The sequence below is a fragment of the Moschus berezovskii genome, chromosome 14 (genome assembly GCF_049115385.1).
Source record: "Moschus berezovskii isolate FMDL1 chromosome 14, NW_MosBer_1.0, whole genome shotgun sequence".
NCBI classification, from domain to species: Eukaryota; Metazoa; Chordata; class Mammalia; order Artiodactyla; family Moschidae; genus Moschus; species Moschus berezovskii.
Window position 1 is genome coordinate 27,440,059 of NC_142473.1, and position 13,798 is coordinate 27,453,856.

Sequence of the window (13,798 nt, forward strand, 5' to 3'; positions counted from 1 at the left end):
TGCCAACGCAGAGGCTCAGAAGAAGATGCTGAAGCTTTCTTTGACTTCGGAAATTGAACCACATTTTGAACCAGAATGGAATTATTAATTCAGTTTTAAAAGGAAAATCAGGATCACCTGGTGAACCAATTTTATATTTTCTGAAAGTATAAAACTAGGTTGTCAAAGCATTCCCAGGTCTGGTTCAGAACTAAATTAGTTTTCTGTATGATTCATGTCTCTGGCTGTGATGTGCTAATTACAGTCCCTTCTTACATATATATGGAGAAGGAAATGGCAACCCACTCCAGTATTCTTGCCTGGAGAATTCCTTGGACAGAGGAACCTGGCGGGCTACAGTCCATAGCGGTCACAGAGTCGGAAACGACTGTGTGACTAACACTTTCACTTTCTTATATATATATATATTAAAGCAGGCTCTCATTTGAGCAATTCATTATGAATTGGTTTTCAAAAAATAACTCTTTATATTAGAATTAAATTGCATTTCCCTGGAAACATACTATAAATCAGACTTTTCTATTTTAGTAAGATAGTCTTTCAGTAATGTGAGTATGAGTAAGTGAGGCTTGACTCCAATTGCTTCATTTTCCTTATCCTGATGAATAACAGAATCATATAGCTTTTCAATGCAATAACTGAAAATAAAACCACCTTCCCTATTATTTATGAGTCATAGTCTGTTCCCCAGAGTGCTTTCTCCTAATGAGCAAACATCAGCTGTATACCTGAAAGAATAATTGTTCCTATGGAAATAATTACTGATTTATAATTACTGACTTTTCTGAGATGGAAAGATCTGTTCTTTATTACTTTCTTTTGCCGCTATAGCCAAGTCAAGCAGGAAAAGTCACTTAGTGAGAGTACCAAGTATTTAATTGTGTAATAAATTACTGAATGTGTTAATTTAATTAAATTCAGGTTATGTACGTATTGAGTGCATAGTACTAGCTGCAAGGCAGATTTTGGTAAGATACAATGCATACTTAGGAAACGTTGAATGACAATGAAGTCTAGTTATTAAGTATCAAATGAACTCTTAAGATAGTAACTATTGTGGATATAGTTCTGGAAGCAGGAGAAATGATATAACCAGGAATGGACAAGCAATTCATGGTGGGATCGGCCGTCATTTGGACCTGTCAGTGGGGGTAGGAATTACTGTGGTGAGGAGGCGGATGGATAAACAGGTTGGTGGCAGTGGTACCATGCACAGCATAAGCAACCATAAAAGAACCACATTCCTGTGTATGATGGGAATCCCAGTGATCCCAGTTGCTCTACCATACCACTGACCTGTACTCATCAAACCATCAAAGGCTAAAGAATGGGTTCATATTGAGGGAGGTTGAGGATGCATGGCAGCTAAACTCAATGTGTGATCCTAGACTGGGGGAAATTTTATGAAATCTGAATATAGATTGTGTCTTAGATAGGAGCATCATCTCAGTGTTAAACCTCCTGAACTTCATGAATGCGTTGTGATTGTGTATTAATGCACTTGGGCTGCTGTAACCAAGGACCGCAAACTGGGTGTCTTCATACAACGGAAATGTGTTCTGTTGTGGTTCTGGAGGCTGGAAGTCTGAAAGCACGAAGCTGGGAAGGGCATGTTCCTCCTGAAGTCTCTAGAGGAGAGTCTTTCCTTTCCTATTCCTACCCTCTTCTTCTTCTTTTTTTAAAATTATTTATTTAGGCTACATTGACACGCGGGCTTAGTTGCTCTGCAGCACACGGGGTCACGTCCCCTACATTGCAAGGTGGATTCTTAACCACTGGACCACCAGGGGAGCCTCTGCTTCTCCCTACCTTCTGACAGTTGCTGGGCCTCCGTGTCTTCCTTGGCTCGCAGCCGCAGCACTACGAACTCTGCAATTACATGGTCTTTCCCCCATGTGTCTCTGCCTTCACACGGCTGTGTCAGGACACTGGTCACTGGGTTTAGGCCCCACCCTTATTCAATATGACCTCATCTTAATTTCGTTTGCAGAGTTCCTATTTCCAAATAAGGTCACATTCTGAGGGTCCAGGTAGACTTGGATTTGGGGGAGAGATAGTTGACTGCTAAATTGAATGTACATTATACATGCTGCTGCTGCTGCTAAGTCACTTCAGTCATGTCCGACTCTGTGCGACCCCATATTCAGCAGCCCACCAGGCTCCCCCGTCCCTGGGATTCTCCAGGCAAGAACACTGGAGTGGGTTGCCATTTCCTTCTCCAATGCATGAAAGTGAAAAGTGATAGTGAAGTTGCTCAGTCATGTCTGATTCTCAATGACCCCATGGACTGCAGCCCACGAGGCTCCTTTGTCCACAGGATTTTCCAGGCAAGAGTACTGGAGTGGGTTGCCATTGCCTTCTCAGATTACACGTGAGATGCCCACTTTTTAGGAGAGAGGTACTACAGTTTTTAGGGGTAAAGGATCATGATAGCTGCGACATACTTTCAAATGGTCTGGCAATTATGTATATATTTATGGAGAGGGAGACAAAGCAATGTGGAATCATGTTAACACCTGGTGAATTTCAGTGAAGAATATAGGACTGTGTAATTTTTGTAACTTTTTGTAACTTTTCTGTATGATTGAAGTTTTTCAGAATAAAACATTTTCTAAAATGTGAAAGAAAATGAAAATAAATCCTATACATTTTTCCTCTGGACATCATGTCTGGACTGTTGCCAGAAGCTACTCAATCTGTATTGCTACAAACCTAAAGATGCAGCCAGCACTGAGATTGGCAGTGTCCAGAAATGGGTTTTTGATATCCAGGTTATCAATTTACACAGCCTCTGTTCTTCTGTTTATGGGGGATTTTTTTTATTAATGGCTTAAGCTGGTTTGAGTTAAGATTTTAGTTTCTTGCAGCTAAAAACAGTCTGCCTCAATTGATGCACTTCTGCAAAGCTGTATGTTGTACGAGCCATGTTAATGTCAATATATTCCATTTATTTGAAACCAATAAAAGATCCACTTTCATACTTCCATACTTTATCTGTATTTATAAAAATAGTTTAAATATTTACCCAGATTTCAATGTGGTTTTTTAAGTTAAATGGTTGGCATTTTGCCCAAGATTTTGGTACATGAGATCTGACCAAATTGTCCCTTTGAATGTCTCAGATTAAACTGCGTTTCTTAAAGACAAATACAAGTCTCGATTTCACCCCTGACTGTTCTGGAAAGAAAGAGCGAGAGTATTTCTATATATTTTTTTGCTCATTTCTAATCTTTGGAAATTTGTGTGTTTATGCTGTTGCATGTAAATATATAGAAATACTCTCGCTCTTTCTTTCCAGAACAGTCAGGGGTGAAACATCTTTAAAATATACTTTCTCTTATGGTTGATGGTGCTGTTAGACTATAGCATGCAATGAATTTGGCATTTCCTGAAATAAATAAAGCAGAGCTGTGCAAAATATAATCTGATACAGCCCTCTGGATGGAAAGACACGCTAGCTTGGGGCAGGCTATTAAATGGAAACGTGGGCTTTCCAAGCAGATGGCTCTCCTCCACCTCATGTGTAGAGGGCCAGGGGACTTGTTTGTGCGGGAAGCCTCAGCCTGAGGGCAGAGAGGCGTCTTGTAAAGTCATTCCCATGGGGCTCATTTCCGTCTGCCCAGCGTCACCCCTGACATGGAACAAAACAGGCAGGCGGCTCCATCCCTTCTTTGATGAATGAACGCTGTCGTAAAGGAGGACTTTTATTGAGCAGTGTGACGTGATGCAGAAAGAATGTTGTAATGAAATACAAAACTGTGTGTTATAAAAGTCGGCCATAGAACTGTCTGGGGTCCATTTTCCAGTGTCTCTCTTGCTGAAAGATGTTTTGAGGGATAAGTTATAGCTGTAAAAAGCTGAGTCTCTAACATTGGAAATACCCGAGAGGCTGTGATACTCTGGGCTGTTAAGGACACATCCAGGTGAGCACACACCAGGCTGTCGGCGAAACTGAAGCTCACGGAAATCTGAGTGGGGGAACCCCAGGGTTGAAGGCTCATTCTGAATGCAGAGCTTATTCTGAACCCAGGTTTATTCAGAATCCAGAGCAGGTGTTTCTGGATCTTCACTTGAAGGCAGTGAGCATCATGATGCCAGCATAACCTAGCATCATTGGGCCTGCACGAGCCAACGCCAGCCGCCTTCCTGCCCTCCCTTCTAGACTGCACCACCTGCACACAGCCCCCACCTCCTCCTGATTTCTCCTTTCTCATCATGCTCTCCAGACGTCTCTCGTCCCTTGCGGCCCCCCCAGCCACATTCCCTCTCAACCTGTACCTCCCCGTCTTGCTCCTTCAGGATTTTCCTAGTTCAGGTCTCTACAGAGACAGGCTTGCCCCATGGGTCCCAAGCCACATCAGGGTACCACCCATGCCTGGTCCAGGTAGCAGCAGCTGGCAGGCAGTGGGGTTTCGGTGGAAGGGAATACAGTCACCTAAGAACAGATACATGTATATATGTGACTGAATCACTTGCTTGTACAGCTGAAACTAACACATTGTTAATCACCTCTACTCAAATATAATTTTTTTTTAAAAGAACACAGTTGCCTAATGCGGCTTTCTCTAGCAGGAGCTGTGGGATTGGAAGACACCAGGACTGATACATCTTGTTCACTGTGATCCTCTGGTGTCATGGACACTTTAAGATGGATGGCCAGGGTCACTCCTAATGTAAGATCAGTAGATCTAGACAGGTAACCAGGAGCAAGCATTGTGCTTTACTCTTAACGTTGGAGTTTGGACCTCTGTCCTAGGGCTTTTGTCTTACGAGGAGGATATAGAGAGACATTTTTCTGTGAGACAAAGGTAAAATATATGAAAGAAACTTGACTCAGCAGCCTCAAGATGCCAGGTGTCGAGCTGGCTTCCTAGTAGAAGAGCCAGACCAGGGTGATGGTGCTGTGCCAGGTTTTAAATATTTGATTTAAATTGATTGGAAACTCAGTTTAATTGGAGGAACTCAAGGAAATGTCCATAAATGGTTCAATTTATTCAGCCCGTTCACAGATCTATTTAGGAGGTTAAGTTCATGCAAACATAAGTATTGAGGTTTTACTCTGATGAGCTAGGCAACAAGTTGAGAACATCACATGCCAGCCTGGGTAATCAGAGGATAACCAGTGCATTTTCCTGTACCTATTCTGTTTGACAGCTGAAGAAATCGGAGCGGTTAAGCAACTTTCCCAGGGCCACAAAGGTGTGGCCCAGCTGCAAATTGAAGCTGGGGGTCTTGTTTCTGGACACAGCCCTTCTCTTCCACCACTGCCCACACTGCCACCTCCCAACCCAGGCAGCTTTCACTGAATAGTGACAATCTACTCTTTCGGCTCCGGGGTTTAAGGCAGGAACACACAGGTCTGAGCAGAGCTTGGTGGAGAGGCCGCCGGGGGTGGGAGGGGGGATGGGAGGAAACACGTGGGGCAGAGACCACGACTTTGGAGGGTGTGTCCATTGCTTGTTTATGACTATCTCCTGAGAGCCCTTGCTGATGGCCCTGTGGGTGACAAATGGAACAGGGAGACGATGAAGGGGAGCATTTTCTTTTCTTGTTGTTTACTGTTCTGGAGGGCGTGCTAGGGTTTCCTGAGAGAAGGGGCACAGCGACCCTTAAACTTTGCAAATCACTTGGAGAAATAAAAGGATGTGAAGGAGATCAGAAAGAAGGCAGGAGACGTGTGAAGGCAAGAGATTCTGAAGTTATTTTGGGGTGTACCAGGCAGACAATTGGTGTCCAGATGAATCTGCTTCTTTGTTGCTTGCTTTTCAGTGATGAGTATCTGTGCGTAGAGGGTACTTCCAGTGAACTGTGGTATTAAAGGGAATTGGGTGTAAGCGCAGACCCGACACAATTACATCACGGTTTGGAGCTTACAGCCTTCTTTAATGCAAAGTGTATCAGCCTATTTAAGTGACCGTGTTTTGCAGTGTGGATTGTCACCTTCTTTGCATCTTAAGTAGTTTGCATGAAGGTAGAGGAAATGTCTCCACCTTCTCTTAAAGGACTTGAGAGAGATTCTTCTTTTTGTTAGAACTTAGGGTTTGTTGTTAGATGCTTCATCGCTGGACGGGGTAAATGAGGACAGCTGGGGGAAAAAAAAACAAGGATAATAACATGTAATGAATTGGATTAGAAATTTAATTGTGTTTAGATACGTTCTAAGTTTTTTCTTCAAGCAGATATAAACTTGTTACGCTTTTGAATTTTAGAATTTATTTTTTCAAGAGTCCTCTTCAACCTTTAAATAAGAACAAGTAGAACAGTGTATGTTACCGTAACTCCTGAAAAAAACAATGGTTTGCATTCCCCTGGTGTCACAGCAAGCTTATTTAGCTAGTGAGTAATTCCCAGAGCTCTGGTGACTTCATCAATGGATCTGATGCACAAACAAAAACATCCTTCACTTGGATCTGAAAAAATAAAAGATGACTGTTGGATCTTTTTGTTGATAGTAAAATCAGCTGTGAATAATGTGTGTGTGTGTGTATTTGTGTGGGGGGGTATGTGTGCATGAGCATGACCAGGACTTGGGGGCACCTAATACAATAATGAACTCCCTGGTGGCTCAGAGGTTAAAGTGTCTGCCTCCAATGCGGGAGACCCGGGTTCGATCCCTGGGTCGGGGAGATCCCCTGGAGAAGGAAATGGTAACCTACTCCAGTATTCTTGCCTGGAGAATCCCATGGATGGAGAAGCCTGGTAGGCTACAGTCCACGAGGTCGCAAAGAGTCGGACACGACTGAGCGACTGAACGGAACGGAACGGAACCAGAAGCTTTGGGTGTGATGAGGAGAAGGAAACACACAAAGCAAATATGAGATTTTTTTTTCTTTTTCATTCATAGCAGTGATATAATGTATATGTGTCAGATAGTTCTCCCATATTGTGCCAGCATCCCTATTTGTCTTAATAATGAACATTTCCCAGTCTTATGAAATTTGAAAAACCAGTGGTTTTGGCATCTCTACTGTGAGTAGTAAGGGTGAGCTTAAACACAATTGCCCTGATCCCTTCCATCAAGTAGGCGTAAAGTATGGAAATTTAAAAAAAGAAAAAGAAAGAAATCAGACACACCAAAAATCCTCTATTTTTCCATGTGCTGCTGTTTGTACCAGTTATATTTGGAATTAGTTTCCCTTGAACAAACTGTATGAATTGAAATACTCCTGAATTTAGATCCTACATCTCTGATGCTGCCCAACAGGCCTATGATTTAGCCAAAAATATGAATAGGGCAAAAATGTATGGCTTCTCTCTCTCTTGTTTGTTTTGCATTTTATTGAAAAAATTTAAATTGTAGTAAAAAGTCTGCATAACATAAAATTGATGTCTTAATCATTTTAAGTGTACAGTTTGATAGTGTTGGGCATATTCATATTATCTTGCAATAACCATGCTATTACAGTAATTTTTTTTTCATTTTTGCCATAAAAGAGTGAGGGAAGAAAAGGAGATGTTTTGGGGAGGGAACTTATGTACTTAGGAGAACCTGTTACACAAGGGTGTAACCATGGGCCACGTAGATGAGTCTGTGCAGGCAGCCCTTCCCTGGACAGCACTGTTGCTCACAGGTGCTGTGTTCCTGATAGGCAACACTGATTCTACTTCAGATCGTTCCCACATTGGGAGTCTTGGGTTACATTTGCCAGATAATTTATCTATTTTATCCATGTCTATATGGCACACCCATGTCCATTTAATAAATGTAATCAGCCACTGCAGAATAAACTTGAAATATTTGGCTCTATTAATGATTTATCTTATAAATGGTGGACCCCCATTCAGTCAACCATTCACAATACTGCTTTGGCTGTTTTTTGTTTTTACATTGTTTTTAAGTCTTTTAAAACTCATGGTCTTCATTGCTTTATCCTGAAATACCTGTTCTAATAGATACATTATAAAATCACTGAGTGGTCTAGATTTATTGAACTATTACTTTTGGTAGAGAATTTTTACTGCAAAAATTGCTGTTTTTTCATGTTGGACTCTTTATAAAGAACAGAGGGAAGTGCTTATACAGATTTGTATAAAGAACAAAATTGGGAGAGTAGATTCTGATTTCCAGGAGCTGTGGAAGGTATTTTGGGCTTCCCACGTGGCTCCCTGGTAAAGAATCCGCCTGCAGTGCAGGAGACATGGGTTTGATTCCTGGGTCAGGAAGATCCCCTGAAGGAGAAAATGGCAACCCATTCCAGTATTCTTGCCTGGAGCATCCCATGGACAGAGGAACCTGGAAGGCTACAGTCCATGGGGTCACACAGAGACGGACACGACTGAGAACCATGAGAAAGTAGACACACACCCTCCAGTCTGTGGTATTTTGTTATGGCAGCTCGAGCAGACTAAGCCATCACTATGGATGACTACCCCCCCCCAGTATTTCTGGAATTGTGTAATAATATGAAAATACATCCTTTGTTGCACATTGCACTTTCTACTGCCTGAGCAGAGAGGGTCATTTCTGCAACAGTCTTCGAGCGTCTCTAAATTCTTTAGGAGTTAGATCATCCACTTTGGAAGCAACCATCCTGTCATCATCCTAGTCAGTTTTAACCCCTCTGGTTGTTAGCTAATTCTACTCTTGTCAACAGCTTTGCTATGATGTGAGCAGTTTTTCAGCATTCCTTTTATGGCATTTATGCAATACTACATCCTCGTAAGACCTGTGATGATTTTCATTGCATTTGCACTATTCCTTTGGATATACCTCATCTGAAAACAGTTGGATCATGACATTAGCTGATGGAAAGGGAGGAACACAAATGTTAGGAAGGGCTGTTTCAGTTTGAAGTATTCCTATTGGTGAATTTTTTTTCCCCCTGATAGCTGAGTTGGTAAAGTATCTGCCTGCAACGCAGGAGACCCTGGTTCAGTTTCTGGGTCAGGAAGATAAACTGGAGAAGGGATAGACTACCCACTCCAGTATTCTTGGGCTTCCCTTGTGGTTCAGCTGGCAAAGAATCTGCCTGCAGTGTAGGAGGCCTGGGTTCGAACCCTGGGTTTAGACGATCCTCTAAAGAAGGGAAAGGGTACCCACTCCAGTATTCTGGCCTGGAGAATTCCATGGACTGTATAGTCCATGGGGTTGCAAAGAGTCAGACACGACTAAGTGATCTTCACTGAATGCTCAAACTACCTTACAGTTGCGCTCATCTCACAGGCCAGCAAAGTAATGCTCAAAATTCTCCAAGCCAGGCATCAACAGTACATGAACCATGAGCTTCCAAATGTTCAAGCTGGATTTAGAAAAGGCAGAGGAACCAGAGATCAAATTGCCAACATCCGTTGGATCATCGAAAAAGCAGAAGAGTTCCAGAAAAACATCTACTTCTGCTTTATTGAATATGCCAAAGCCTTTGACTGTGTGGGTCACAACAAACTGTGGAACATTCTTAAAGAGATGGTAATACCAGATCACCTGACCTGCTTCCTGAGAAGTCTGTATGCAGATCAAGAAGCAACAGTTAGAACTGGACATGGAACAACAGACTGGTTCCAAATAGGAAAAGGAGTACGTCAAGGTTGTATCTTGTCACCCTGCTTATTTAACTTATATGCAGACTACATCATGAGAAACGCTGGGCTGGAGGAAGCACAAGCTGGAATCAAGATTGCCGGGAGAAATATCAATAACCTCAGATATGCAGATGACACCATACTTATGGCAGAAGGGGAAGAACTAAAGAGCCTCTTGATGAAAGTGAAAGAGGAGAGTGAAAAAGTTGGCTTAAAACTCAACATTCAGAAAACAAAGATCATGGCATCTGGTCCCATCACTTCATGGGAAATAGATGGGGAAACAATGGAAACAGTGAGAGACTTTATTTTTTGGGGCTCCAAAATCACTGCAGATGGTGACTGCAGCCATGAAACTGAAAGATGCTTGCTGCTTGGAATAAAAACTATGACCAACCTAGACAGCATTTTAAAAAGCAAAGATGTTACTTTGCCAACAAATGTCCATCTAGTCAAAGCTATGGTTTTTCCAGTAGTCATGTATGGATGTGAGAGTTGGACTATAAAGAAAGCTGAGCACCCAAGAATTGATGCTTTTGAACTGTGGTGTTGGAGAAGACTCTTGAGAGTCCCTTGGACTGCAAGGAGATCCAACCAGTCCATCCTAAAGGAAATCAGTCCTGAATATTCATTGGAAGGACTGATACTGAAGCTGAAACTCCAATACTTTGGTCACCTGATGCAAAGAGCTGACTCATTTGAAAAGACCCTGATCCTGGGAAAGATTGAAGGAGGGAGGAAAAGGGGATGACAGAGGATGAGATGGTTGGATGGCATCACTGCCTCAGTGGACTTGAGTTTGAATAAGCTCCGGGAGTTGATGGTGGACAGGGAAGCCTGGCGTTCCGTGTCCATGGGGTCGCAAAGAGTCGGACACAACTGAGCAACCGAAGTGAACTGAAGTCACCTTCACTTTTTTTTAAATTGGAGGATAATTGCTTTACAGCGTAGTGTTAATTTCTGCTGTACAGCAACCTGAATCAGCTATTGTGCGTACATGCTCAGTCATGTCTCTTTGCCACCCATGGACTATCCCACAAGGCAGTTCAGTCCATGGGAATCTCCAGGCAAGAATACTGGAGTGGTTGCGAATTCCTTCTGCAGGGAATAATCAGCTATATGTGCACATATGTCCCCTCCCTCTTGAACCTCCCTCCCAGCTCATCCCGCATCGCACCCGCTTTGGTCATCACAGAGCACGGAGCTGAGCTCCCTGTGCTCTGCAGCAGCTTCCCACTAGCTGTCTATTTTACACTTGGTGTATTTAATATGCGATGTTTGTTTTTCTCTTTCTGACTCACTTCACTCTGCACATTCTTAGGATTTTAAATGCATTTTTATATCCGTCATTTTATTGGATTCATTATTTTATAGCAGGTAGTTGGTGATGTGTTTTCCTAGTCAGTGGCTCCTACTAGTCAGGAGCTACTGACTTACAGGATAAGAAATCAGTAGTCATAAGAGCAATAATGAATGTGCAGTCGAGTGTTTGCCACATGCCAGGTACTGTGCTAAGTGTTCCACTCACATCTGAGAGTACGGAGTGACTCACTGAAGCAGATCATCACTCCAGAAGGTCATAAGTTACCATGCTGTGGTCTTTTCTCTGTCCCCTCACAGAATAGGGTGCAGAGAACTTTCATACGCAGAACACTTATGGAGTATGAAATGAATGGCATCAGTTGTTAGGGTGGCCTTATGGAAATGTCTGGCCAGGAGTCCAGGAAGTTAACCAGTAATAGAGAAGACTTTATATCAGTGTGTCTGGGGAGATATGTGTAGAAGCCTTATTCTAATAAGAAACAGAACTAAGCTATAATAACATCCTTTGGGTATTCATATGGGCTTAAGTCATATAGTAGTTGGTACGGGAAAGTGATCTTATTGAAGACATATCGGAGTATTGTTTCATCTTTTCTAATCTCAGTCAGCTTTAGGAATTTCTGTTAATTTTTTTCATGCTTAAGAATGTAAGAAAGATATTTTCTGTTATACATTTTATCATTTAAATCCCTAAAGAATATCTCCTTTATACAAAATGCAACTAATAATGTCATGGTGATTTTCTAATTGTCATGTTGCCTAATTATCAAGAAACTAATAAGTTGGAGGCTTGTGTAGGTTTACAAATCATCATTTTGCATGGCTAGAGCATTACAAGAGATCTTTGTGGCTTTTGAAAACCTACTATAGACCGTTTGGCTTTGTTTGGTTAGCCTTCAGGATAATAATGCCATTTACTAGACTATGCTAAACCTCCAAAATGAGAGAGGTAAAGAATGAAACCAGGCCACAGCCTTAGCAGTGGTTGCTTCTCTGTACGATGGAGAAATACATATCTTAGTAATGTGTTGAAGCAGAACCAGCCTATCATCAAAGTGCTATAAGTGGTTTGCAAGCATATTTAGTAATAAGAAATATATAACCAATCCAATTAAATGAACAGAAACTCATAACAGGAAAGTCTGAGATCAGTCCACCAGCTTGAAACTTCAGTTTAAAAGATTCATTGACACTAAGGAAGTTGGTTTAAGCCAACAGGTCTCTGACTGATTTATTTCATTTAAGATAATGCTCTCAATGCAAACACATTGTCTTGGGATAGTGAGTCTAATTCTCTGGTTAATAGTTTAGAAACCTGGACATACGTTGTTCTCAGAGGCACATATTTTGCTGGCTTCCTAGGCTAGTGAAGAGGATGGAAGATTTTGGAGTCTCCACCTTTATTGTTTCCATTCTGGGCAGGATGAATTCTTCTGGGATTGCATAGATGATCTTCAGTGTCACTCTAAGATGCCTGCCACTTAGAATTATGGAATGAAGGAATTTAGCTAATGGCTTCATAGACATCTGCCTGATAGAATTTAGAGACCTCGCTTTTATAACTGAGCACACATGGATTTTGAGAACAGGATTTTGTAGAGGGATTGCCAGGAAAGCACAAGCTGAACGCTGTATCAATTAAGTTAGGCCTAACCACGTACGACCACAAACCTAAAATAATAGTGGCTTCAATGAGACAGCTTATTTTTTAGATAAAAGAAATTTGAAGGTAGGTAGTCCAGAGTTGTTTTGATGACTTCCCCCATACTATCAAGACCTAGGATTCTATTCCTCGGCTCTCAATCTTGATTAAAAAGCTCTACCTCATGGTCTAAAATGGCTGTTAGAGCTCCAGTCATTGCATCACATCTACACTCCAGCCAGTTAGAAAAAGGAAGTAACAAAAAAGGGAAGTCTTCCCTCCCCTATGAGGAGGCTTCTTAGAAGTTGCATTTTTCTTTGAAAGTTGGCCATCTGACCACATCCAATGCAGGAGAAGCCAGATAATACAGACTGGCATCTGAGTGGCAACAGGGTCCCCCACTAGATTTCCAGTTTTATTACTACAGAAGAGACAAGAAAACATAGGGAGAAGGGTCGCAGATGCTGGCACAACTGCTAAATACTCTCCTACTTTTACAAAAGTAAGAGCTATAAGAACTTTAATAAAAGGTGGCAACCATAGATGTGAGTTATCTTGTTCACCATGGAGAAAATCAGAACACTTGTTGGAGAAACTCTTACTGGAAAACAAATCTTCAGTAGTTGATTGAACTTGGACATTAAAACATTGATTCCTTCTTAGCAGCCTTATAGTTCTTATGCAAGCAAAAAGGAGAGATGTGGCCCGGGAAGAGAGAGGCGGAAATGATTAAATGCCAACTCCGTGACTTTTATAGCAGTTTATTCAGCTGCCTACCCACAAAGCACTTCCCAAGGAAGTTACAGCCAAGAATTCACTTGGCCGGGCTTGTCCATTTTTCATTCATTTCAATGACCATCTCCAGGCAAAAAACATTCTCAAAGAAGAAAATCCATTGAAGAACTTGGGGAGTACGAACAGAGTCGTTTTTCCTTTAAAAGAAAAGAAAAAAGAAATAACTTAAAGCCACCTATGATTGATGAACGATTTTAGAGCTCTGTTTTCTACGTGTGTGTGTCTGTATTGGTGCGTCAAAATCAATAAAAATGTCTGCATGCATATTCAAGATCAGGTTACTATTTTTTATAGAATTAGGGGCTTAATGATGTTGACTGAAATAAAAATAGGAGGAAATTCTTTTAAAATAGCCTCTCCAAAAACATGAAGAGGCTTTTAGTGTTCAATAAACTGCATATTTTCCCTAATGGAAGGGTCAGTAAATTCAGTCTGATACATGCGGCAAAATTTTGGTCTAATCTGCGAAAAACATTTTATAAACCTGAAACACAGGTTTTTAACTTCTTGCGTGGACTT

General features: G+C 41.6%; 1 protein-coding gene across 1 annotated transcript in view; it reads left to right on the forward strand.

Annotated features, from left to right (window-relative positions):
- The window catches only part of NCAM1 (neural cell adhesion molecule 1), a 362,723-nt gene that overhangs the window by 57,563 nt on the left and 291,362 nt on the right, over positions 1 to 13,798 (forward strand). The window lies entirely within an intron of this gene.